Genomic DNA, 25133 nt, shown 5'->3' on the forward strand with positions numbered 1-25133 from the left:
CACCCTTGACAAGCTACGACCCTGTCGGTCACAACTGATGACAACTGTAGCCATTTCACGTAATTTTGGCGCCAAAGGGGTGTGGGTAGGGTTTCCAATCATTCTGCTTCATGACTGCCATGGAGCAACATATGATGGCATTGCTCTTCCAAGTAGAACAAGCCCTGCTGCTTGCAGCAGCCCTCATGCTTAAAATTCTGCAGACAGAAGGACAAGAAGAATGGGGAAGAAGAAGCCCAAGAAGTGGTCTGTGTGGTTGAAGCCCTTGTCCCTGAAGAGACCCAATGCAGTGCCATGTCAACATAAATGAAAACATTTAGCTTTTCAATGCAGTGCAGTGATTGTGTTTGTGTTTGTTTTATTGGTCGAAATAAATGAAATTAAGATATTTGAAAGAGATGCCATGAGAAACTATTCTGAAATACAATAACTTCAAACATCAATCTTTTGTCAAAATGTCCAAAATTTACTTTATTCAAACAAACAAAATTCTTATGTGGATAACCTTCGTCAGCATCGGCGACAGCCTAAGTCACCTGGTGACAATCTACGACAGCGCCCACGACAGGAGACGACAAGCTACGATCATTGGCGTCAAGCCAGTAGTCGCCGAAAATTTTCGAGCAGGGAGAAATTTCTGTGGCCACCCGAGAAAAGCTATGACTTTTTGGAGACTACTCACGACCATGCCCACGACACCCCACGACACACCAGCGACTGTGCGGCGACAGCCTAGTCGCCTGTAGTCGCCTTAAAAATCACCGAACTGGGACAGCCCCTTTAGGAGAAGGTACTTAGGATGCTGAAAGGTCTGAAGGTAGAGAAGTCATCTGGACCAGACGGGCTGCATCCCAGGGTTCTAAAAGAGGTAGTTTTAGAGAAAGTGGAGGCATTAGAAGTGATCTTTCAAGAATCATTAGAGTGGATTTGAGAAGGCCTTTGATAAGGTACTGCACGTGAGGCTGCTAAGCTAGACAAAAGCCCATGGTATTAGAGGGAAGATACTAACATGGATAGAAGATTCAAGATTCAAGATTCAAGATAGATTCAAGATATCTTTATTTGTCATCCAAAAAACAAGTTTTTTGGACGAAATTTAGTCACCCACAGTCCAACAATAAAAGCAATAAAATAAGCAAATTACACAACCCCAACCAACACACAAAAAAAAGAAACATCCATAACAGTGAGTCTCCTCCAGTCCCCTCCTCACTGTGATGGAAGGCCAGAATGTCTTTTCCATTCCCCTGCCGTCTTCTCCCGCGGTCAGGCTGTTGTGGTTCCAGGCCACGCCGGACGGTGAAAGGTCCGCGGCGGGCCAACCCAAGCCCCGCGATCCGGGGCGGGCGAACACGCTGCCGCTGTTGCTGCACGTTGGGGCGGTCGTGGCTCCCGACATTGAAGCCCCCGCCGAGCAGAGAAAAATCCCGCGGCCTATTTCAGGCCGCGCCGGATGGTGAAATGTTCGCGGCAGGCCGACCCAGGCCTCGCGATTCGGGGCGGGCAAACACGCTGCCGCTGCCGGAGCTCCCGATGTCGGCATCCACGCGGCCCGAGCCTAAGGCGAGTCGCAGCCGCTCCCGCAGCCTCCGAGGACGGCCGGCTCCGCTGATGGTGAGTCCGGTCGGCTCCGCTGATGGTGACTCCGGTCCGCGGGCTCTGCGAACCAGAGCCCTGGTGGCTGCCAGCTCCAGGAGTTGGGCCGATGGTAGGCCGCAGCAGGAACGGAGACACCACCCAGAAAACAAAGGTTGGGTCTCCGTTCGGAAGGGACACATTTACAATTTTACAGTTCCCCCCACATACACACACATAGTACACAACCACAAAAACACGACATCACATCTACAATTAAGACAAAAAAACAACAAAACACAAAGACAAATGAACCGCAGGTAAGCCGCAGCTGCTAGGGCAGCGCCGCCATTTTGAGGAATTTTGGGGAAGATTGGCTGAATGGCAAAGGCCAAGAGTGGAAATAAAGGGGGCTTTATCTGGTTGGCTCCTAGTGACTAGTGGTGTTCCTCAGGAGTCAGTGTTGAGCCCACTATTCTTCACATTGTATATTATTATTAATAATAATAATAATAATAATAATAATAATAATAATAATAATAATAATAATAATAATAATAATAATAATAATAATAATAATAATAATAATAATAATAATAATAATAATAATAATAATAATAATATATTCCTTTATTCGTCCCACACCAGGGGAAATTTATAGTGTTACAGCAGCAAAGTGGATAACAAGAGATCATTCATTATAAATAAAAGTAAAGACAAGGATAAATTGTCATCATGATTCAGATGATGAAATTGATGACTTTGTGGCTAAGTTTGCAGATGATACAAAGAGGGGCTGGTAGTGCGGAGGAAGCAGGGAGTTTACAGAAAGACTTCGACAGGTTGGGAGAGTGAGCAAAGAAGTGGCAGATGGAATACAGTGATGCAAAGTGTGTGATCATGCACACTGGTGGCAGGAATAAAGTAGGAATAAAGATCATTTTCTAAACGGGGAGAGGATTCGGAAATCAGAGGTGCAAAAGGACCTGGGAGTGCTAGTGCAGGATTCCCAAAAGGTTAATTTGCAGGTTGTATTGGCAGTAAGGAAGGCGATTGCAATGTAAGTATTCATTTTGAGAGGACTAGAATATAAAAATATGGATGTAATGCTAAGGCTGTATAAGGCACTTGCCAGACCACATTTGGAGTATTGTGAGCAGTTTTGGGCCACATATCTTCAGGAGGGATGTGCTGGAAAGGGTCCAGATGAGGTTTACGAAAATGATCTTGGGGATTGTTCGGTTAACATAGTTTTATAACCTAACAACATGAACATTGAGTTCTCAAATTCCAAGTAACCTCTTGCTTAGACCCCCCCCCCCCCCCCCACCAACCCCCACTCCCATTGTTTCCATCAGTCCACTATCAGTACTTTATTTGTTCCACTCTTCCTTTCTCATCAGATTCCATAATATACAGACTGTTTTTGGTTCCGAACCTCTGTTTCTATCTCCACCCTACCCTTCCCCACCTGACGACATCTGTCAATGAACCCCTCCTCACCTGCATCCGTCTGTCACCTGCCAGCTCTTGCCCTACCCCTCCCCACCACCTCTTTATTCTGGCTATCTCCCTTCGACTCTTTCAGTCCTGATGAAGGGTCTCGCCATAATACGTTACTGTCCTTTCTCCCCTCTACAGCTGCTACCTGACCTATTGACCTACAGCTGCTACCTGACCTATTGACCTACAGCTGCTACCTGACCTATTGACCTACAGCTGCTACCTGACCTATTGAGTTCCTCCGGAAGATAACTGGTAACTTTTCAGGCCGATATAAGCAGAACTCAGTAATCCTGATTACTCTTCACGCATCAAATTTTACTTTGTTTAAACCTATTAAGATTGCTCTTGGTTTGACAATAGACAATAGACAATAGGTGCAGGAGTAGGTCATTCGGCCCTTCGAACCAGCACCACCATTCAATGTGATCATGGCTGATCATCCACAATCAGTTCCCCATTCCTGCCCCCTCCTCATAGCCCCTGACTCTGTTGTCATTAAGAGCTCTATCTAACTCTCTCTTGAAAGCATCCAGAGAATTGCCCTCCACTGCCTTCTGAGGCAGAGAATTCCACAGATTTACAACTCTCTGACTGAAAAAGTGTTTCCTCATCTCTGTTCTAAATGGCCTACCCCTTATTCTTAAACTGTGGCCCCTGGTTCTGGACTCCCCCAATATTGGGAACATGTTTCCTGCCTCTAACGTGTCCAATCCCTTAATAATCTTGTATGTTTCAATAAGATCACCTCTCAACCTTCTAAATTCCAGCGTATACAAGCCCAGTCACTCCAGCCTTTCAACATACCACAGTCCCGCCATTCCAGTAATTAACCTAGTAAACCTACGCTGCACTCCCTCAATTTCAAGAATGTCCTTCCTCAAATTTGGAGACCAAAACTGCACACAGTACTCCAGGTGCGGTCTCACTAAGCCCCTGTTCAACTGCAGAAGGACCTCTTTGCTCCTATACTCAACTCCTCTTGTTATGAAGGTCAACATGCCATTAGCTTTCTTCACTACCAGCTGTACCTACATGCTTACTTTAAGTGACTGATGAACAAGGACATCCAGATCTCTTTATACTTCCCCATTTCCTAACTTGACACCATTCAGATAATAATTGGCCTTCCTGTTCTTACCACCAAAGTGGATAACCTCACACTTATCCACATTAAACTGCATCTGCCATGCATCTGCCCACTCACACAACCTGTCCAAGTCACCGTGCATCCTCATAGCATCCTCCTCACTGTTCACACTGCCACCCAGCTTTGTGGCGTCTGCAAATTTGCTAATGTTACATTTAATCCCTTCATCTAAGTCATTAATGTGTATTGTAAATAGCTGCGGTCCCAGCACCGAGCCTTGCTGTACCCCAGTAGTCACTGCCTGCCATTCTGAAAGGGACCCATTTATCCCCACTCTTTGCTTCCTGTCTGCCAACCAATTTTCTATCCATGTCAGTACCCTACCCCCAATATCATGTGCTCTAATTTTGCCCACTAATCTCCTATGTGGGACCTTATCAAAGGCTTTCTGAAAATCCAGGTACACTACATCCACTGGCTCTCCCTTGTCCATTTTCCTAGTTACATCCTCTTAAAATTCCAGAAGATTAGTCAAGCATGATTTCCCCTTTGTAAATCCTTGCTGACTCAGAACGATCCTGTTACTGCTATCCAAATGTTTCGCAATTTCTTCTTTTATTATTGACTCCAGCATCTTCCCCACCACTGATGTCAGACTAACTGGTCTATAATTTCCCGTTTTCTCTCTCCCTCCTTTCTTAAAAAGTGGGATAACATTAGCTACCCTCCAATCCACAGGATCTGATCCTGAATCTATAGAACATTGGAAAATGATCACCAATGCGTCCACGATTTCTAGAGCCACTTCCTTAAGTACCCTGGGATGCAGACCATCAGGCCCTGGGGATTTATCAGCCTTCAGTCCCATCAGTCTACCCAACACCATTTCCTGCCTAATGTGAATTTCCTTCAGTTCCTCCGTCACCCTCGGACCTCTGTCCACTGTACATGTGGGAGATTGTTTGTGTCTTCCTTAGTGAAGACAGATCCAAAGTACCGGTTCAACTCGTCTGCCATTTCTTTGTTCCCCATTATAAATTCACCTGCTTCTGTCTTCAGGGGACCCACATTTGTCTTAACTATTTTTTTCCTCTTCACATACCTTTTACTATCCTCCTTTATATTCTTGGCTAGCTTACCTTCGTACCTCATCTTTTCTCCCCGTATTGCCTTTTTAGTTATCTTCTGTTGCTGTTTAAAATAGTCCCAATCCTCTGGCTTCCCACTCTTCTTTGCTATGTTATACTTCTTCTCTTTTATTTTTATACTGTCCTTGACTTCCTTTGTCAGCCACGGTCGCCTCTTACTCCCCTTAGAATCTTTCTTCCTCTTAGGAATGAACTGATCCTGCACCTTCTGTATTATTCGCAGAAATACCGGCCATCGTTGTTCTACCTTCTTCCCTGCTAGGGTCTTTCCAGTCAACTCTGGCCAGCTCCTCCCTCATGCCTTCATAGTCCCCGTTGCTCAACTGCAATATGACACTTCCGATTTTCCCTTCTCCCTCTCAAATTGTAGATTAAAACATTATATTACGATCACTACCTCCAAATGGCTCTTTTACCTTGAGTTTCCTTATCAAATCCGGTTCATTACACAACACTAAATCCAGAATTGCCTTCTCCCTGGTAGGCTCCAGTTCAAGCTGTTCGAAGAATCCATCTCGGAGGCACTCCACAAACTCCCTTTCTTGGTGTCCATTACCAAGCTGATTTTCCCAGTCTACCTGCATGTTGAAATCTCCCATAACCACTGTAGCATTACCTTTGTGACATGCCAATTTTAATTCTTGATTCAACTGGCACCCTATATCCAGGCTACTGTTTGGGGGCCTATAGATAACTCCCATTGTACCCATACAATTCCTCAGTTCTGTCCAAACTGATTCTACATCTGCTGATTCTATGTCACCCCTTGCAAGGGACTGACTATCATTCCTTACCAGCAGAGCGACCCCACCCCCTCTGCCCACCTGTGTGTCTTTTCGATAGGTCGTATACCCCTGAATATTCAGCTCCCAGCCCTGGTCTTCTTGCAGCCATATCTCTGTAATTCCCACAACATCATACTTGCCAATATCTAACTGAGCCTCAAGCTCATCCACTTTATTTTTATACTTCACGCATTCAAATACAATACTTTAACTTTGGTATTCACCTCTCCTCTCACACAGGTCACTATTTGGTAGAATAAACAGAGATAATTTTATCATTTGGGAAATAAATGACTGGAGCCAACAGTCAAAACAAAGCATTGAAACACAGTGGAAAATATTTTGTGTGTGCTCTATTGAAAAAGGAATGATAAAGTATTAATATTATGCTTACATGTTATACTTGTTATTTTAAAATAAAATTCCCTAGTTTTCACTAAAATGTACCCTTTTCAATGTTCTTCAGGGAGGTTACCAAATTGCGTTCATAAGTTCTAGGAGTAGAATCATCCTATCTACTCCGCCATTTAATTATGGTTGATCTATCTTTCCCTCTCAACCCCATTCTCCTGCCTTCTCCCCATAACCCCTAACACTCTTACTAATCATGAATCTGTCAATCTCTGCCTTAAAAATATCCATTGACTTGGCTTTCACTGCCATCTGTGCCAATGAATTCCACATTTTAACATCACCCTCTGGCTAAAGTAATTCCTCCTCATCTCTTTGCTAAAGGTACATCCTTTTATTCTGAGGCTATGGCCTCTGCTCCTATACTCTCCCATTAGTGGAATCATCCTGTCCACATCCACTCTATCTTAAGGGCCACTGTAAACCTGCGTTGAGAGGTATGAAGATCCCAGTTTTCCCACGTGATGAAACCCACACAACAGGCCAAGGTGAGGAGCCCTAAAGTGTGGGGGATTACATCTGGTAACTCTCACACAGCAAGTATGCATTCAGATCATTTTTATTATGTATGATTATTGATGACCTAATGTGAAACACAAGGTGGTAGTCTAATCGAGCATTCAGATGATTACATAAGAAACAAGACATGAAACATGAGTATTTATGTAATATCACTAATAAAGCCTTGATTGTACTAACTGTGCCCTAACTGTGAATAGACATTTCCATAAGGCCAATTAGAGGTCAATTTCGGGGATGTGTGTCTAGAGGCCAATTAGAGGTTAATTGCTGCATGGTGCATCTTGAAAACAATGAGAGGTTAATTGCTGATAAATGTATCTTGAGGTAAATTAAGGGATAATTTTCTGAGCACTGTTAGCTGTTGTTAAATTCTCTTTTTTGCTTCAAGGTCAGAAGATATGCCGAGTGAATTATTGGCAAATCTCAGTGAAATGTGAAAATTTAACTTGTCACATGGATTATTATTTGTTGATTTTGAAAAACAGTTCAATCAAAATTAAATCATCAATGGAACAAAAGTAAATCCAGCTACAAACATAATGGTATTAAAGTTCTGAACAATGCATTTTGAAATACAATTCTTTTTATTCAACACTTCTTTTCATTGCCAATTTAACAATTAGTTTCAATTCCTATTACTAATTTAATTAGTTGTAAACGGCAGGAGCATTGATGTACAGAGGGGTCTTAGGGTGTAAATCCATTACTCCCTGAAAGTGGCAATGCAAATAGATAGGGTGGTAAAGAAAGAACATGGCATACTAGTTTTTATTGGGCAGGGCACTGAGTATAAAGTTGGGAAGTCTCTTTACAGCTGTATAAAACTTTGGTTAGACTGATTTTGAAGGAATGCAGAAACAAAGAACTATAAATGATGGTTAATATGCAAAAGGACACAAAGTGCTGGAGTAGCCCAATAGGTCAGGCAGCATCTCTGGAGAACATGGGTAGGTCATGTTACGGGTTGAGATCCTTCATGCAGCCTCTCTGGAGAACATGGATAGGTGACGTTTCAGGTCAAGCCGCTGCTTCAGGCAGCATCTCATGAGAACATTGATAGGTGATGTTTCGGGTCAAGACACTTTATCAGGCAGTATCTCTGGAGAACATGGATAGGTGACATTTCAGGTCGAGACTCTTCTTCAGCAACATCGCTGGAGAACATCCCGAGAGGCTGCCTAACCTGTTGAGTTACTACAGTACGTTGTGTCCATTTAGAGGAATGTGTATTGTTCTGGTCACCACATTACAAGATGGATGTGGAAGCTGGAAAGCTTGCAAAGAGGTTCACCAGCATGTTGCCTAACTTTAGAGCATATTAGTTATAAGTAGAGTTTGGACAAACTTGGATTATTTTCACTGCAGTATCAGAGGCTGAGTGACAACTTGATGGATGTATACAAGATTATTTATTAAGGGGAGACAGAATAATTTTCTCGGGATGGAAATGTCAAAAACTAGAGAACCTAGCTTTAAGGTGGGGTGGTGGAGGGGAGTGTTTTAAAGGAGATTTGTGAGGCATCACTTTTTTTTCATGTAGTGAGTGGGGAGATGCCTGGAAGTTGTTGCCAATTTTGGAGGGATATTGACCGCGTGCAGGTAGGCAAGATTAGTTCAAATTGGCATCTTCGTCTGACAGATATTGTGGGTTGAAGGGCCTGCTTTACTATAATAGTGTATTTTAGCAAGGTATGGTGGAGAGTACATGTTGTGCAATGTCACACATAAAGTCTATATTGAGTGTGTGTGTATGCATGTGTTTGTATTTCAATGATACTATTGTTTCAGTGAGTATATTCTTTTTTTTTCACACAGTAAAGGAATCAACAATCTATTAAACATGAATAGACACTGCTCCAGGGTCTATATTCCTAGCACAGAGATATGCACCCCCAGGAAACACTCATCGGAAAATCTGCAGGAACTTAATGGAAAATCAGTGTGCACTATTTCCTGATTCACATGGATGAAACACCCCTTGCTGTGTTGAGATCAACTTGTGCATTGTGTTAATGTCTACTCTTTCTTTTGAACTTGGACAAATTTGCTCCATTTCCTTAACATTAAAGATACTCAGAATTGTGATGCGCTTCTCCTGGTTTCATGCTTTGCAAAACTATTTCAGTGGATCTCCTTCTCAGTAGTCGGCACTCTTGTTCCTCCAGGCCCACCTCTTCATAATCTTGTTGAAACCCAAGTTTTGGATTCCTCCGATATGAAGGATCATCTGGGTGGATGAAAAGATCCAATCAACCAACGCATCTACATCCCTGCCTCTCTTCGCCACTAATTAAACATCTGATTTTCCTTAGCAGTAAACGAAGGCAATTATTTATGCCAGAAATATTATTTGAATGTACTGCCACAATGGTTAAAAGGAAATTGCCTGGTTTATCATATTTTACTTCCCAGTGGGCCAAAGGATTTCTGATGCCAAGTGCCATCATTTCATTTTTTTATCGAATACATCCTACCTGACTTGGAAATGCTGAATAGTGAAGGGTAGCACATTGTTAATAATAGATTAATGATCTCTGGTATAATATCGCTGACTCAGAATTGTCATCCTGTGACACTCCTGTCATCCTTTACATTTGTAACCATTTTCTTTCCTGTGAGCCCTTTTGCTGGAGATGGTGGAGAGCATATTGAATGGTTACATTGCAACATAGAAAGCCCAGGAACAATGGAGATTACAGAGAATGTAATCTCTGCCTGGTTCATCACACCATCAAAGGGATCAAAAAGTACATTAATATTATCAAAGACCCACTCTCATTTTGTCCCTACCATCGGGAAGAAGGTACAGGAGCCTGAAAATCTTTGACCACTGCATTCAAAAATAGCTTCTTTCCAACAACTATCAAGCTATATAAAACTAACCTCAGCAACAATGAGCTCCCACCACCTCCTGCACTGCCCCAGGCACACATATAAACAGTTCCCATGCTCCAGAAATTCCTCGTTAAAATCCTTCTCTGGCTTAACTTCTGTACTTGTTTAAACCCATCATTTCAATTGTTTCAGGTAAGATCAGATGCTCAGATTAGTTTATTGTCATCTGCACCAAGGTGCAATGAAACTCCTTGTTCACAGGAAATAAAGGTATACACGTAGCAATGTTAAATACAACAATAAACACAATGATAAGGATGTTGTGCAAAATTCGATTTGTGCGAAAGAATATTAAATTACAATAACTGAACAACTGAGCAAGGTTGAATTTAAAGTAAGAGTATGTGGCAGAACCACTTGTTCAGGGGTGTGAAAGTGGTTGAATGGCTATGGTGGCGGATACCCTTGACAATACTTCTAGTCTTCTTACGAAGGGTCTGAAAAGGATCCTGACCGAAATGCTACCGATTCACTTTCTCCAGAGATGCTGCCTGGCCCGCTGAGTTACTACAGCACTTTGTGTCTATGTTTGTTATAAACCAGCATCTGCAGTTCCTTTTTATTACATTTATTATTATTACTTCTCGCCTTCTTGATGTAGTGCACCATGCAGATGGACTGAAAGGAAGGAAGTGATGGACCGAAGTGAAGAACTAGGCTGAGTGCGCCATTCTCTGCAGATTCAGATGGTCAACATCAGAGTAATTGCCATATCAGGCTGAGATGTACCCCCATCTGAATAGGATATATCTGTAGCAGTACAAGAGAATCCTCATGAACATGCCCAATCTTCTCAGATGTCTAAGAAAATAAATGCACTGATGTACTTTCTTGATCACTGCATCTGTGTGAATGGACCAGGTTAGGTTGCTGGTGATATGGGTGCCAAAGACCTTGAAACTGTTGACAATCTCTAGAGCATCCCTGTTGGTGAAGACAGGGTTCGTGTTCACCACCTCGCTTCCTTTGGTCAATTCTCACAACTTGTTGATGTGAAGGGCTAGGTTACTGTCTTGACACTATAGCAGTATGGTTGTGATTTATCAAGTACTTCATCTCATCACTGTTCTAAATTTGGCTGTTAACAGTGGTATCATTTTTGAATTTTAAATTGGATTGGCATGGTGCTTGGCCATAGAGTCATGGATGTACAGAGTAGATAAAGGAACTGGGCACACAACATTGAGGATCACCAGTGTTGAAGGTTAAGTGGTGGAAATATTATCACCAATTCTAACCAACTGAGGTCCGCCACTCAAGAAGTCTAGAAACCAGTTGTTGATGGAGAGCTTAAGCCCCTTGTGTAGAAGTTTAGTGATGAGCTTCTTCAGTATTATGGCACTGAAAGTTGCTTTGTGAAAAGTGAAGAGCATCATGACATAAGTGTTTTATTGTCAAGGTGATCCAGAGAGAAAATGTAGTGAAAGAGGGATGGCTATGTGTTGGAAGGAACTGCAAATGCTGGTTTACACCGAAGATAGGCACGAAATGCTGGAGTAACTCAGTGGGTCATGCAGCATCTCTGGTAAAAAGAAATAGGTGACATTTTTGGTCGAGACTGTAAGATTTGAGAAGTTTTCCCTCATTTGGAAAGCAACACCAAACCAAAGAGCTGCAGTTTGGACATTTTAAATGAGAGACTGGGGCTGATAGCGGAGAAAGGCTGCGGTCAGATTAACAAAGGATGTCACAATCCGTGGGTCCTAAAATGGCCGCAGGACCTCGTGACCAGCCACAAAAAGTAAAAACCTTACAACCCAGTCTCTAGGTTTCTGCAAAGCCACGGCCAGAACAAAGGATGGGTATTGGCCATGCAGAAACCTACGAAACCAGGTCGGAGTCCAGACACTGGGGCGCTGACATCAGCATACTCACAATGCCCCAAGCCGACCTAAACAGTTCATCTCGGTGAGGGAGCACAATAGTCCATAGAAAACTACCTGGTAGGTGATGGGAAACCAGTTAACACCCATCACCTCACAACGAAATACCAATTAACACCGTCTGGCCATCCCCGGTATCCCCGAACATAAGCGCAGATCAGAAGAAAACTCATACATATCTTTTTGAACAAAGAGATTCCAAGATCTGGCGGGAGATAGGACGGGTCAGAAATAGTATAACTGGCCACTACTTTTGGGTGAAAAAGTTAAGTCAACTGAAGTCAAGAAGAGAGGCAGAAGGAAGTCAAACGAATACAGGAGGAAGAAACGACAGGCAAGAAGAACGGATGCAAGAGAGAGGAACAGGCACGCAACTCGAGAAGAAATACTGCAAAACGAACAGCCAGTAACCCCAGTAATAGCCCCATGGTGAGCATGTACTCCAAATCCTACATATCCTGGACATAGTTTAGTGTAGAGGGGAGGGTGGTTGTTAATAAACGTTGGGTGTGTATTGAAATATGTGGTGGTCAATGTTGCGATGCGTCGTACGTTCCCCATCTTACAGTCGTGTATATGTCTTGTAGAACTGTGTGTTTAAGAATTCATAAGTAAAAGGGTATTCGTGTATATGTTTTGTGGAACTGTGTGTTTAAGAATTCATAAGTAAAAGGGTATTCGTGTATATGTTTTGTGGAACTGTGTGTTTTTAGAATTCAGAGAAAAAGGCATTCGGGTATATGTCCTGTGGAACTGTGTGTGTTTAATGATTCATAGGTATAAGTATTCGTGTGATTCGGTACGTGTTTAATAAGTATGTCATATAGCAATGTATAAATATTCGTGGACAATAGTCCCAAGCGCTGAATAAAAGCCTTTTTCATTTAAACCCTGGTTTTCAAATCTGGTCTGGTTGAATTTTTCTGCACTATAAACGCTCCTGCATCTAAGTCCAGTGTCTAGAACCGTAGGGGGTGAGTGGGTCGAACCACTCAGGGGGAACCAGTGTGCGCGGCCTGGTCAAGGGATCAGAGCAAGGCACGGGGACCTTAGGTCGGGCGAAAGCTCGGCGCAGAAACCCCTTACAAGACCCTTCTTCAGACTCAGAGACAGGGGAATGTCAGAGAGATGACGTTCTGTGCAAACCTATTTTCCTGTATATGTTTTGCAGTGGATCAAGATTGTTCAAAAGATGAGTGCAAATGTGGGCCATTGCAGATCTTGCAAAGCACTTTATTATGGTCAATGTTAAAGCTAGTCATAGAGACAGGTCACTTTATTATTCTTGGCGACTGGAATGATGAAGGTTAGCTTGAAGCACACAAGGGCAGAAGACTTGAATTGAGATACTGAAGATGTCGGCAAAGACTGTGGCCAGTTGATACGCGCACAATTTCGGAACCCGTTCATGGACTCCATCCATGTTGGCCATTTTTGAAGGGTTTACTCCAGTGTAAACAGATCTGACCTACCACCAAGATTCATACCACCAAGATGAATGGAACAGAACCAATAAGGGATATGGATTTTGCCTAGGTGGAGCTCTGTTTGCCTGTTCAAAGTGGCTGTAAAAGGTATTAAGCTCACCTGGTAAAGATGTATCATTGCTAGAGTTTGCCCCTGATTTTGGCTTGTAGCCGATGATGGTATTCAAGCTCTGCCACAAATGCCTGGCATCCCTTTGATTGAATTGAGCCTCTAGTTTGTTTTGGTATTCTCTCTTGGCATCCCTGATAGCCTTGCGGAAATCATACGTACAGTGTGGGATCATTTTTGAAAGCCTTGCATCTAAATTTTAGCAGAGAGGAAATCTCCCTGTTCATCCAAGATTGCTGGTTAGGATAGACTGTAATTGTTCTCGTTGCAACACAGTCGCCAACGCATTTCTTAATGAATTCAGTGAAGAATGGTGTATTTGCATTCAGGCTAGACGAAGTGGTCTTAAACGTGTTTCAGTCCATTGACTCAAGATAGCTCTGAAATTGATCCTGGACCTCGACAGACCACTGCTATATTATTCTTTTTGTTGGTGTCTTGTGTTTCAATCTCTGTCTGTAAGTCGACAGGAGCAGCACCAACAGATGATCAGACAAGCCAAAATGAGGACAAGGGATGGAGTAAAAGGTGCACTCGATGGTGGTGTAGCAAACACTTTGCAAATGATGCCTGGTGTTTTGTTATATTAAAGATATAATATAAGTACAGTATAGTGGACATTGTGACAAATAAAATAATCATCAGATATTTATTTGGTGCAGTAGATACAAAATTCTTGACTGTAAAACTAATCAACCCAGGATACACAAAGGATTAAGTGGTATTGTAAACTTATATGTACCGTATGTTCCTTTAAATGAATTCTACCTCTCCCAGAGTGGAGTTTGCTCACATTAGATAATGTTGACAATTTGTAATGATTTCTTAGTTAATTCAAGTCAATGCACCGATTTCTGATCAACTGCCAGCAGGCTGACATTTGTTATCTGTCTCGAGTATACAAGACTCGGAATCATATCGCTTGCCCTATAGCTATTGTTTCATTTCTATGGCTTTAGGGAGTTATCTAGTATGCTGTCTGTGTCTGAGACATCTGTTGTCTAATCCATGCAGCTGTGCTTCTTGATTTAAGCTCATCTCCCTCCACACACCATCACACATTAGTTTGTGGATGTATTTGGCAGTTTCGTATTTAAAGCTGCATTGTGCATAGTTTTATTGTTTGTTTACTTTGGGCTGGTGTTTTTACTGAAGGTCAATAAGAAACAGTGACACCAGTCACAAATGAAACGAAAGCCAAAGTACCAGAAGGAAAAGCAAAACCCAACCTTAGCAAGCTTTGAAGGGCACATGCTGAGGTTTCAAGTAACACAGGAAACCACCATAACATAATTTATGGGTAGCCAGACAATCTGTGCGTTGTATTTCGGTTCACCGTGGTATCAAATGTCACCGAGTTGGAGCCCATAAATAGTGCAAAACAGCCGGATCAATGATAATGTTTTTGCTTTGTTCAGCAATCATTAAACAATGCTTTCTAGGATACAAAAGAATATAAGAAAGAGTAATCGGAGTAAGTCATAAACCCCCTGAGCCCACACGGCTATTATGTAGGATTGTGGCTGATCCCGTATCTCTCCAACTTCCCCAGCAAATCTTCATACCTCACCATTCCTGCGGTATCTAAAAATCTATCCATCTCAACTATTAATATACTCAACAAAGCATCTCTAATACCAGCCTCACTTGTGATTGAAGCTTTGAAGAGTGATGTACAGTTCACAAGGCGATCACTACAAGACTCAAAGGTAAAGACGTCATCTGCTGTGGTAATGAAGCTTTCCGATTGAAAAAATAGCCTGAGACAAGGCCACCAGTCCAGATTGAATTTAGATCAGGAAGGCATTGTGGTAAAATTTACAGGTACATGACCTGGGAGGGGGGAAGGGAGAGGGGGTGGGGGAGGGGGAGGGGGAGGGAGGTGGGGTTGAGGGAGCGAGGGGGGGTGGGGAGAGGGAGAGAGGGGGGGTGGGGGGTGGAGGAGGTGGAGGAGGGGATGGGGAGGGAGGGAGGGGAGGGGGGAGGGAGGAGGAAGGGGGTAGGGGAGGTGGGGAGTGGGGGAGGAGGGAGTGGGGGAGAGAGTGGGCTAGGAGAGGGTGCTGCACCAATGCAGGAGAGGCAACCCTAGGGAAGAGGGGAGGGGAGGAGAGGGAGAGGGGGGATGGGGGAGGGGGAGGGAGGTGGGAGAGGGACGGAGGGGGGAGGGAGGAGGACGGGGAGGGGGGCGAGAGGGGAGGGAGGGGGAGGGCGAGGGGGGAGGGAGAGGGGAGGGGGGAGTGGGGGAGGAGAGGGTGCTGCACCAATGCAGGAGTGGTTTGGGCCCAATGGGTCCACTTGGTCTAGTGGCTATCTAAAAGCCACTTAAACACCACTATTGCATCTGCTTGCACAACCACCCCAGCAGAGCATAGAGAGCCCCCACTACTCTCTATGTAAAAATAAACTTGCCTTGTACATTTCTTATAAACTTTCCCTGCCTGACTTGAAAGCTATGCCCTCTAGTATTTGATGCTTCCTAATTTGAAAAAGATAATTAATTGTCTACCCTACCTTTGCCTCTTAAAATGTTATCAATTTCTTTCAGGTCTTCCATCGGCCTTTGAGAGCTATGAGAAAACAATCCAAGTTTTTCCAATCTGTCCTTACAGGCAGCATCCTGATAAACCTCTTAGTTTACCTTTAGTTTAGAGATACAACGCTGAAACAGGCCCTTTCGGCCCACCGGTTACGCACCGCCCAGCGAATCCCGCACATTAACACTATCCTATACCCACTAGGGACAATTTTTACATTTACCAGGCCAATTTAACTACAAACCTGTATGTCTTTGGAGCGTGGGAGGAAACCGAAGATCTCGGAGAAACCCCACGCAGGTCACAGGGAGAACCTGTAAACTCCGTGCAGACAGCACCCACAGTCAGGGTCTCCGGCGCTGCATTCGCTATAAGGCAGCAACTCTACCGCTGCGCCACCGTGCCTCCCTGCAGATCAGAACTGCAGACAATACGACAAATTTAGCCTGACCAAAGTCTTAAAGTTGCAATATAACTACTGGACTCCTATACTCAATTCCCTGTTGATGAATGCAAGCATACCCTATACCTTCTTTACCGCATTCCCAAACTCGTTGTACCCCTGTACAATGACAATAATGATATATTGTATTGTATTGTATTGTATATTATTAAAGTATCATTGAATCATTGAGTTATGGACTTGGACACCAACATCCCTCTGCGTATCACTAATCTTTGCAGAGATGCCATCATTTCCCATCCAAGGTCCAGCCTGTGGTTAATGGAGCAGTGAAGAAATTCAACAATCGAGGATGCAGTGCGAGTTTGTACTAATATTTTCCAAAATATTTTTATTTCTGTTTGATTATCATAATTCCAGTATATACATCATTTCAATTATATCATTGGCTTGACCCATCAAGTTAATTTCAACCATTAAGCACTCACATAAACCACTCCTACAAGCATCCCATTTTAATTCTCCCTGGCCGACATTTCGATCAACTTCCATTTTCACATTCTAGCATTCACCTTCTTTCTATAGTAGACAGTGATCATTAACCTAATAAAATGTGACATAGGAGGATAGAGCACCTGGATGAAACTCCTGTGATCAAAAGGAGAACATGCAAACTCCACACAGACCACACCAGAGGTCAGGGTTGAATCCTATAGCTGTGAGACAACAGTCCTGTCAACTGCACCATTGCACAGGTCCTCCATAAGTGTAGTCAGTGCAAGCATTCGATATTCTGGTGAGACTGGGAGCAAAACAATAGTGGAAGAGAAACTGGCTTGAAACCAAATTAGAAAAAATGGCAGGAAAGATTTATAACGCAGCCTTCACTGGTGGAATTTTGTTAAGAATGCTTGTATTGACTTTGGCTTCAGCTTTATTGCCTTTTAAAATTTGCATGATAATAGAACTGTGATCATTCCCAATTCTGTGTGAGCCTCCGTGGAATATGAAATAAAAAATATTGCTGCAAGCATCTATCTTCAAACGTGAGGAATGTTGATCTGCAACCATTTGTGGGCAGAACACAGCCAACATGCCCTGTGCCTCTTCAGAACAATGAGTTATAAAATACTAGCTAGAAAAAGAAACCGATGGTACAATATCTTCACTAGTTTGCCTGGGGGTCAGCCCAGTTTGTTCTCCAACCACCATGAACATACACAAACACAAAGCTGCCTGCAGTTATTGTCCAAGCTCGGTAATATGGTAACAAATTCAGTACTAACCACTTTTAGCAGGTGTACAGTGCAGAATGAGTGAGCTACTTCAAGTTACCTGGTGGTTCATGTACAGTAGTTCGGATCTTGTCTTTTACATATTGAACATCAGCTGTAGCACACTAACTTGGACCCCAGCTGTCTCACAGCTGGATCCCCTCTTCTCTGCATTGGAGGGAATTCCACAATTGATCTCAGTAGCTAAAAGTCTGACCTAAAAACTGTTCCGACATGAAAATATAGTTTGAAATGAAAATTACAAAATATGTTCTATAATTATTTAATTGTTGACAATGGGTGAATCATCTGGTCCTGATTAATTCATTTACAATGGAACCATATTGCCAGGATTTACAAACCTTTTATAATGGAACTATTGAATTCTTAAATAGTCTGGACACTTCAAATAAAAGATTTTAGCTTCTGCAGCGCCTTTCACACCCAAAAGCTGTCCCAATTAATTTCACAGTCAATTATATATATATATATATATATATATATATATATATATATATATATATATATATATATATATAGTGTAGAAAAATAACTGCAGATGCTGGTGCAAATCGAAGTTATCACAAAATGCTGGAGTAACTCAGCAGGTCAGGCAGCATCTAGGAGAGAGGGAATGGGTGACGTTTCGGTTCGAGACCCTTCTTTAGACTGATGTCATGGGGGTGGGACAAAGAAAGGATATAGGTGGGGACAGGAAGACAGTGGGAGAACTGGGAAGGGGGGGAGGGGGGAAAAGAGAGAGACAGAGGAACTATCTAAAGTTGGAGAAGTCAATGTTCATACCGTTGGGCTGCAAGCTGCCCAAGCGAAATATGAGGTGCTGGTCCTCCAATTTCCGGTAGGCCTCACTATGGCACTGGAGGAGGCCCATGACAGAAAGGTCAGACTGGGGTGGGAGGGGGAGTTGAAGTGCTCAGCCACCGGGAGATCAGGTTGGTTAAGGCAGACTCCTAGATGCTGATATATATATATGTATATATATATATATATTTAGTGGAGCCATTACAGGGAAATTGTTACATCTAAGCTGTGCTCACCAAGCTTCCAAAACATCACAAGATATTAATAAAATGATCAATTTTCCACACTGTGAGTTGTGGGTCAAATACTAGCAAGCACCTTGGGATAATATCTACAAATAGTGCCTTAAGGTCCATTATATTACCTTGCATATGAAAAGGTAAATGTCATCAAATAAAATAAGGGGACATAACCTCCAACAAAATTGTACTGCCAATACTGGACTGGAGAATAAAGCTCAGCTTCTGTTTTGCCATTTCTCCACATTGTGACTTGAGCCCAGAACTGACACATAGCCAAGAGTACTAGCAACTGAACTCTGTTGCATGAGGGATAGCTGAGATTCTAAAAATACTGCATCTCCGGGAACCTACTTTAACAACTGTCAGAGCAAATTTTCCTTTACTGCTCTCTCCCTAAATTGGCCAAAAGTTGACTTTTTTTCACCTCTCCCTGGAGATTACATGACTAGGACAATGAGGAGTGTGACAAGTCTGGACGGAATGGATTAATGGAACAGTTGTTTTGTTTTATGTCCCTTTTCATCTATTTCTGCTCACAACCCACACATCATTAATACTGCTGACTCTGTTGTTATATACAATATAGTTTTGTGTACAAGAAGAATGATGTTTTGTTCCTCTGCGATGCTACTTTATTTTCTGAAGAAATGCCATATCCAGTTTCCAACGGCATCTTTTCAATAGAAGTGATATTGTGGTTTTAACTTTTATACCTTTTGTAACAAGGATCAGTGCCACACTTGCGCAGTATATTAATACAGAACTCAAGCCTGGAATCCTGCATCACCTCATGTTTATGGAGCACTGGAAATTATATGATATTAGAAACATAATGTTTAGAGCAAAGCCATACCGTGGAGCCATTTGGCTCTGACTATACCAAGATTTCTGGGCACCACGTTATTGGAAGGTGTTGTCAAGCTGGAAAGGGTACAGAGAAGATTTACGAGGGTGTTGCTAGGGTTAGAGGGTCTGAGATATAGGGAGAGGTTGAGTAGGCTGGGACTATTCCTTGGAGCGCAGGAGAATGAGGGGTGATCTTATTGGAGTGTATAAAATCATGAGAGAAATAGATCGGTTAGTTGCACAGTCTCTTGTCCAGAGTAGGTGAATCAAGACCAGAGGACATAGGTTTAAGGTGAAGGGGAAAAGATTTAAATAGGAATCTGAGGGGTAATGTTTTCACACAAAGGGTGGTGGGTGTAAGGAACAAGCTGCCAGAGGAGGTAGTTGAGGCAGGAACCATCCCAACATTTAAGAAACAGTTAGATAGGTACACGGATAGGACAGGTTTGGAGGGATGTGGACCAAACACGGGCAGGTGGGACTAGTATAACTGGGACATGTTGGCCGGTGTGGGCATGTTGAGCCAAAGGGCCTGCTTCCACACTGTGACACTCTATGATTCTATGCCTCTTTGACTCTTAGTGGTTTACTTTGCACAGTGGCTGTTTCCCATGTATATGGGTGCCATTTACGATCAGATGCTCTGTTGCTTATCTGTTTCTTATCCATAGCATTTCTTGGACCTGCTTTAGTTTATTTTACAGATACAGCAGGGGGTAGACCCATTGCACTGAATGTCTATTTCTGTTCCTATGACTGATGAGCTTGGAATCAGGTTCTTTGACCCACCAAGTCCACATTGATCATCGGTCAACCATTCACACTAATACTATATTATCTTACTTTCTCATCCACTCCCAACACACCTGGGGCAATTTACAGAGGTCAATTAACTTACAAACCTGTGCATCTTTGGGATGTGTGAGGAACCTGGAGCACCCACAGAAAACCCACTCTGTCACAGGGAGAACATACAAACCCCGTACAGACAGCACCTGCAGTCAAGAGCGAACCTGGGTCTCTGGCGCTGTTAGGCGGCAGCTCTACAAATTACACCACTGTGTCGCCCCTAAATGCTCCACCAATGAAAAATGTCACAGTGGGTTCTCGGGCTCCAGGGCTTGTGGTGCAATACCTGAAATCTCAGAGAGCTCAAGGTGTGTTTCTTTATTAGATGTTCTTCTCAAACTGTGCACATGTGCAGAACAACATGTACATACAATATAAACTGTCATACAATGACATCACACCCACTTACATAAACCTTGCTGCTTTATCCCTTTAAAAGAACAGAGTTTATCAACATTTATAAATTTAAAGTTTTAACTGAGCTCCAGTTTCCTCCCACACTCCAAAGACGTATCGGTTTGTAAGTTAATTGGTTTCTGAAAAGTGTAAATTGTCCCTAGTGTATAGGATAGTGCTAGTATACAGGTTTTTTGCTATTCGGTGTAGACTCAAAGGGCCTGTTTCCACATTAGATCTCTAAAGTCTAAACTACTTTACTGGTTTTGAATTCATTTTGATCTCCATGACCAAATGAAGTTGTTTGCGCTGATGCTGGAAACTCGATAGATGTTGTTGATGGGTCATTATCTTTGGATTCATTGAAGTGTCACTTCTTGATTCCCTTCAGTTATATCCTGTGTTATCTCTTCAATAAATGCAAAACTCTCCTCAAGATATAGTTAACCCAACAATCTTCCTCATTATCCTCTGGGCTCTCATACACAGTGATCAAGTCGTTTATGTTAACCATTCTGAATCTTCTTGCTCATTTTTATGAGGTAACTATTGGAAACAAATATCTATGCAATCTCTCCAATCTCCCATGTACTCATCTTCAACCTGCCTGTTGGAGCCAACACATAACTCTTATCATTAAATCCCAACCTCTTCCCTATGTTTGTGCTCTGACATTTGTTTTGTTTCCACTGCCTTTTTTCTATCTTTCTTTCAGACTCAGACATATTCTGAGTCTTCCATGCATCAGCATCTCTGCTGTGGTATATCGTGCTGTGGAGTCTGGCATTGATCTGTGGCTCAGAAGAAAATCTCTGAGTTGATGTTTCTGAGTCAGACCTGATCTACCTTCCATGACGTGCTTTGTTCTTGCCTTTCACTGTTTGTACTGATCTTTCAACATCTCCGTTTGAGAACAGGTGATACTGAGATGTGAAGCGATGCTTGATATTGCTTTGTGTCACAAACTGAAAAAGAAATGCCAGATGCTGGAAATCTGAAATAAACCATTGTGTTTCGGTTTAAAGTGTGCCATCCTGGGAAAATCAGGTTGGTTCTGGACCCCCAAGAAAGAGAGTTTGTAGAGTGCCTCCGAGATAGGTTCTTAGAGCAGCTTATAATGGAGTCTACCAGAGAACAGGCAACTCTGGATTTAGTGTTGTCCAATGAACCAGATTTGATAAGGGAACTCGAGGTAAAGGAACCGCTTGGAAGTAGTGATCATAATATGATTAGTTTTAATCTGCAATTTGAGAGGGAGAAGGTTAAATCGGAAGTGTCAGTGTTGCAGGTGAACAAAGGGGACTATGAAGGTATGAGAGAGCAGCTGGCCAAGGTTGACTGGAAAGGGATCCCAGCAGGAATGACGGTGAACAGCAATGGCAGGAATTTCTGGGCATAATCCGAAAGACGCAGGATCATTTCATTCCAAAGAGGAAGAAAGATTCTAAGGGGAGTAGGAGGCAACTGTGGCTGACAAGGGAAGTTAGGGATAGAATAAAACTAAAAGAAAAGATGTATAACACAGCAAAGTGTAGCGGGAAGCCAGAGGATTGGGAAACTTTCATGGGACCACAGAAGGTAACAAAACAGGCAATACGGGCTGAAAAGATGAAGTACGAGGGGAAACTGGTAAAAGAATATAAAGGAGGACAGTAAAAGCTTCTTTAGATATGTTAAGAGAAAAAGAGTAGCAAAGTCAAATGTGGGTCCTTGAAGGCAGACACGGGTGAAATTATTATGGGTAACAAGGAAATGGCAGGTACTTCGGATCTGTCTTCACTAAGGAAGACACAAACAATCTCTCAGGTGTACTAGAGGACAGAGGATCTAGGGGGGTAGAGGAACTGAAATAAATTTGCATTAGGCGAGAAATGGTATTGGGTAGACTGATGGGACTGAAGGTTGATAAATCCCCAGGGCCTGATGGTCTGCATCCCAGGGTACTCAGGGGGGTGGCTCTAGAAATAGTGGAAGCATTGGTGATCATTTTCCAATGTTCAATAGATTCAGGATCAGTTCCTGTGGATAGGAGGATAGCTAATGTTATCCCACTTTCCAAGAAAGGAGCAAGAGAGAAAACGGGCAATTAAAGACCAGTTAGCCTGATATCGGTGGTGGGGAAGATGCTGGAGTCAATTATTAAAGAGGTAATAACGGTGCATTTGGATAGCAGTAAAAGGATAAGTCCAAGTCAGCATGGATTTATGAAAGGGAAATCATGCTTGACTAATCTTCTGGAATTTTTTGAGGATGTGACAAGTAAAATGGATGAAGGGGAGCCAGTGGATGTAGTGTATCTAGACTTTCAGAAAGCCTTTGATAAAGTCCCTCACAGGAGATTGGTGAGCAAAATTAGAGCACATGGTATTGGGGGTAGAGTGCTGACATGGATAGAGAATTGGTTAGCAGACAGGAAGCAAAGAGTAGGAGTAAACGAGTCCTTTTCAGAATGGTAGGCAGTGGCGAGTGGAGTGCCGCAAGTCTCGGTGTTGGAGCCGCAACTGTTTACCATATATATTAATGATTTGGATGAAGGAATTAGAAGTAACACTAGCAAGTTTGCGGATGACACAAAGCTGGGTGGCAGTGTGAACTGCGAAGAGGATGTTAGGAGGTTGCAGGGTGACCTGGACAGGTTGAGTGAGTGGGCAGATGCGTGGCAAATGCAGTATAATATAGATAAATGTGAGGTTATGCCCTTTGGCGGCAAAAACAAGGAGGCAGATTATTATCTCAATGGGTGTCAGGTTAGGTAAGGGGGAAGTGCAGCGAGGCCTGGGTATCCTTGTACACCAGTCACTGAAAGTTGGCATGCAGGTATAGCAGGCAGTAAAGAAAGCTAATGGCATGTTGGCCTTCATAACGAGAGGATTTCAGTATAGGAGTAAAGAGGTTCTTCTGCAGTTATATAGGGCCCTGGTAAGACCACATCTGGAGTATTGTGTACAGTTTTGGTCTTCTAATTTGAGGAAGGACATCCTTGTAATTGAGGCAGTGCAGCGTAAGTTCACGAGATTGATCCCTGGGATGGCGGGACTGTCATATGAGGAAAGATTGAAAAGACTAGGCTTGTATTCTTTGGAGTTTAGAAGGATGAGAGGGGGTCTTATAGAGACATATAAAATTATAAAAGGACTGGACAAGCTAGATGCAGGAAAAATGTTCCCAATGTTGGGGGAGTCCAGAACCAAGGGCCACAGTCTTAGAATAAAGGGGAGGCCATTTAAAACTGAGGTGAGAAAGAACTTTTTCACCCAGAGAGTTGTGAATTTGTGGAATTCTCTGCCACAGCGGGCAGTGGAGGCCAAATCACTGGATGGGTTTAAGAGAGAGTTAGATAGAGCTCTAGAGGCTAGTGGAATCATGGGATATGGGGAGAAGGCAGGCACGGGTTATTGATTGTGGATGATCAGCCATAATCATAATGAATGGCGGTGCAGGCTCGAAGGGCCGAATGGCCTCCTCCTGGACCTATTTTCTATGTTTCAAATATGGGAAATGTAATCTTGAGCTCAAGAAAGATCAAGAAGTGTTTATAGTCGATATCCAGGAGGAATGAAGTCACTATCATAGAACCATACAGAATGGATGTGGGCTCTTCTGCCAACCATGTACATGCCAACCATTAAATACCTAATGTGATTTCACAACAATCATTTCATTGTCTTCTATACCATGGTGTTTCAAATGTAAACATTGACTCCTCCTTGAATAAATTAAATTAAATTAGTCAGATAAGATTTCTCTTAATGAAGCCCTGTTGAATATCCTTGATTAATCCCTGCCTGTCCAATTGCAAATTAATCATCAGAATTCCCTCAGTATGTCCCTGCCACTGATTTTCTTCCTGGACTTTGCACATGATATTATTTATAACTGCCGAACTTCATAATTAGAGGCATCTCGAGTGGGTTCAATGTGTCGGTGATATCTCCTGCAGAAGCTGCATAACCTTTGTTGCTCCTTTCCCCACCATCGCAGTTCATCCTTCTGTAGCATTTGATGCAGCAGTGGAAACACCATTGCAAGGTTCCACAAAAAACAAGTTTTTCTAACCTTAACAATTACATCAACCTTATCTTTGATCAATTGTGGACCGATGACATCTACCATGGGGCCCAATTAAATGACTCCCTTCCACCCAAGGGAACATTTACTCTTGTTGAGCTTATTCTCATGCTCAGGAATCCACATGAAAACTTCTTCAAGTAATCAGAGATGTTACTCCTGTGAAGCATTTGTGATTGAAGCATTATCTTGGTTGTTATATTGCCTTGGACTCTCACATTTTGGCCTAAATTATTTTGTTTGCTTACTTTCTTTTGAAATATGAATGAAAAACCTCATGGCCATTGATCT

Source organism: Rhinoraja longicauda, chromosome 2, assembly GCF_053455715.1.
Source record: "Rhinoraja longicauda isolate Sanriku21f chromosome 2, sRhiLon1.1, whole genome shotgun sequence".
In the NCBI taxonomy this organism is placed as follows: Eukaryota; Metazoa; Chordata; class Chondrichthyes; order Rajiformes; family Arhynchobatidae; genus Rhinoraja; species Rhinoraja longicauda.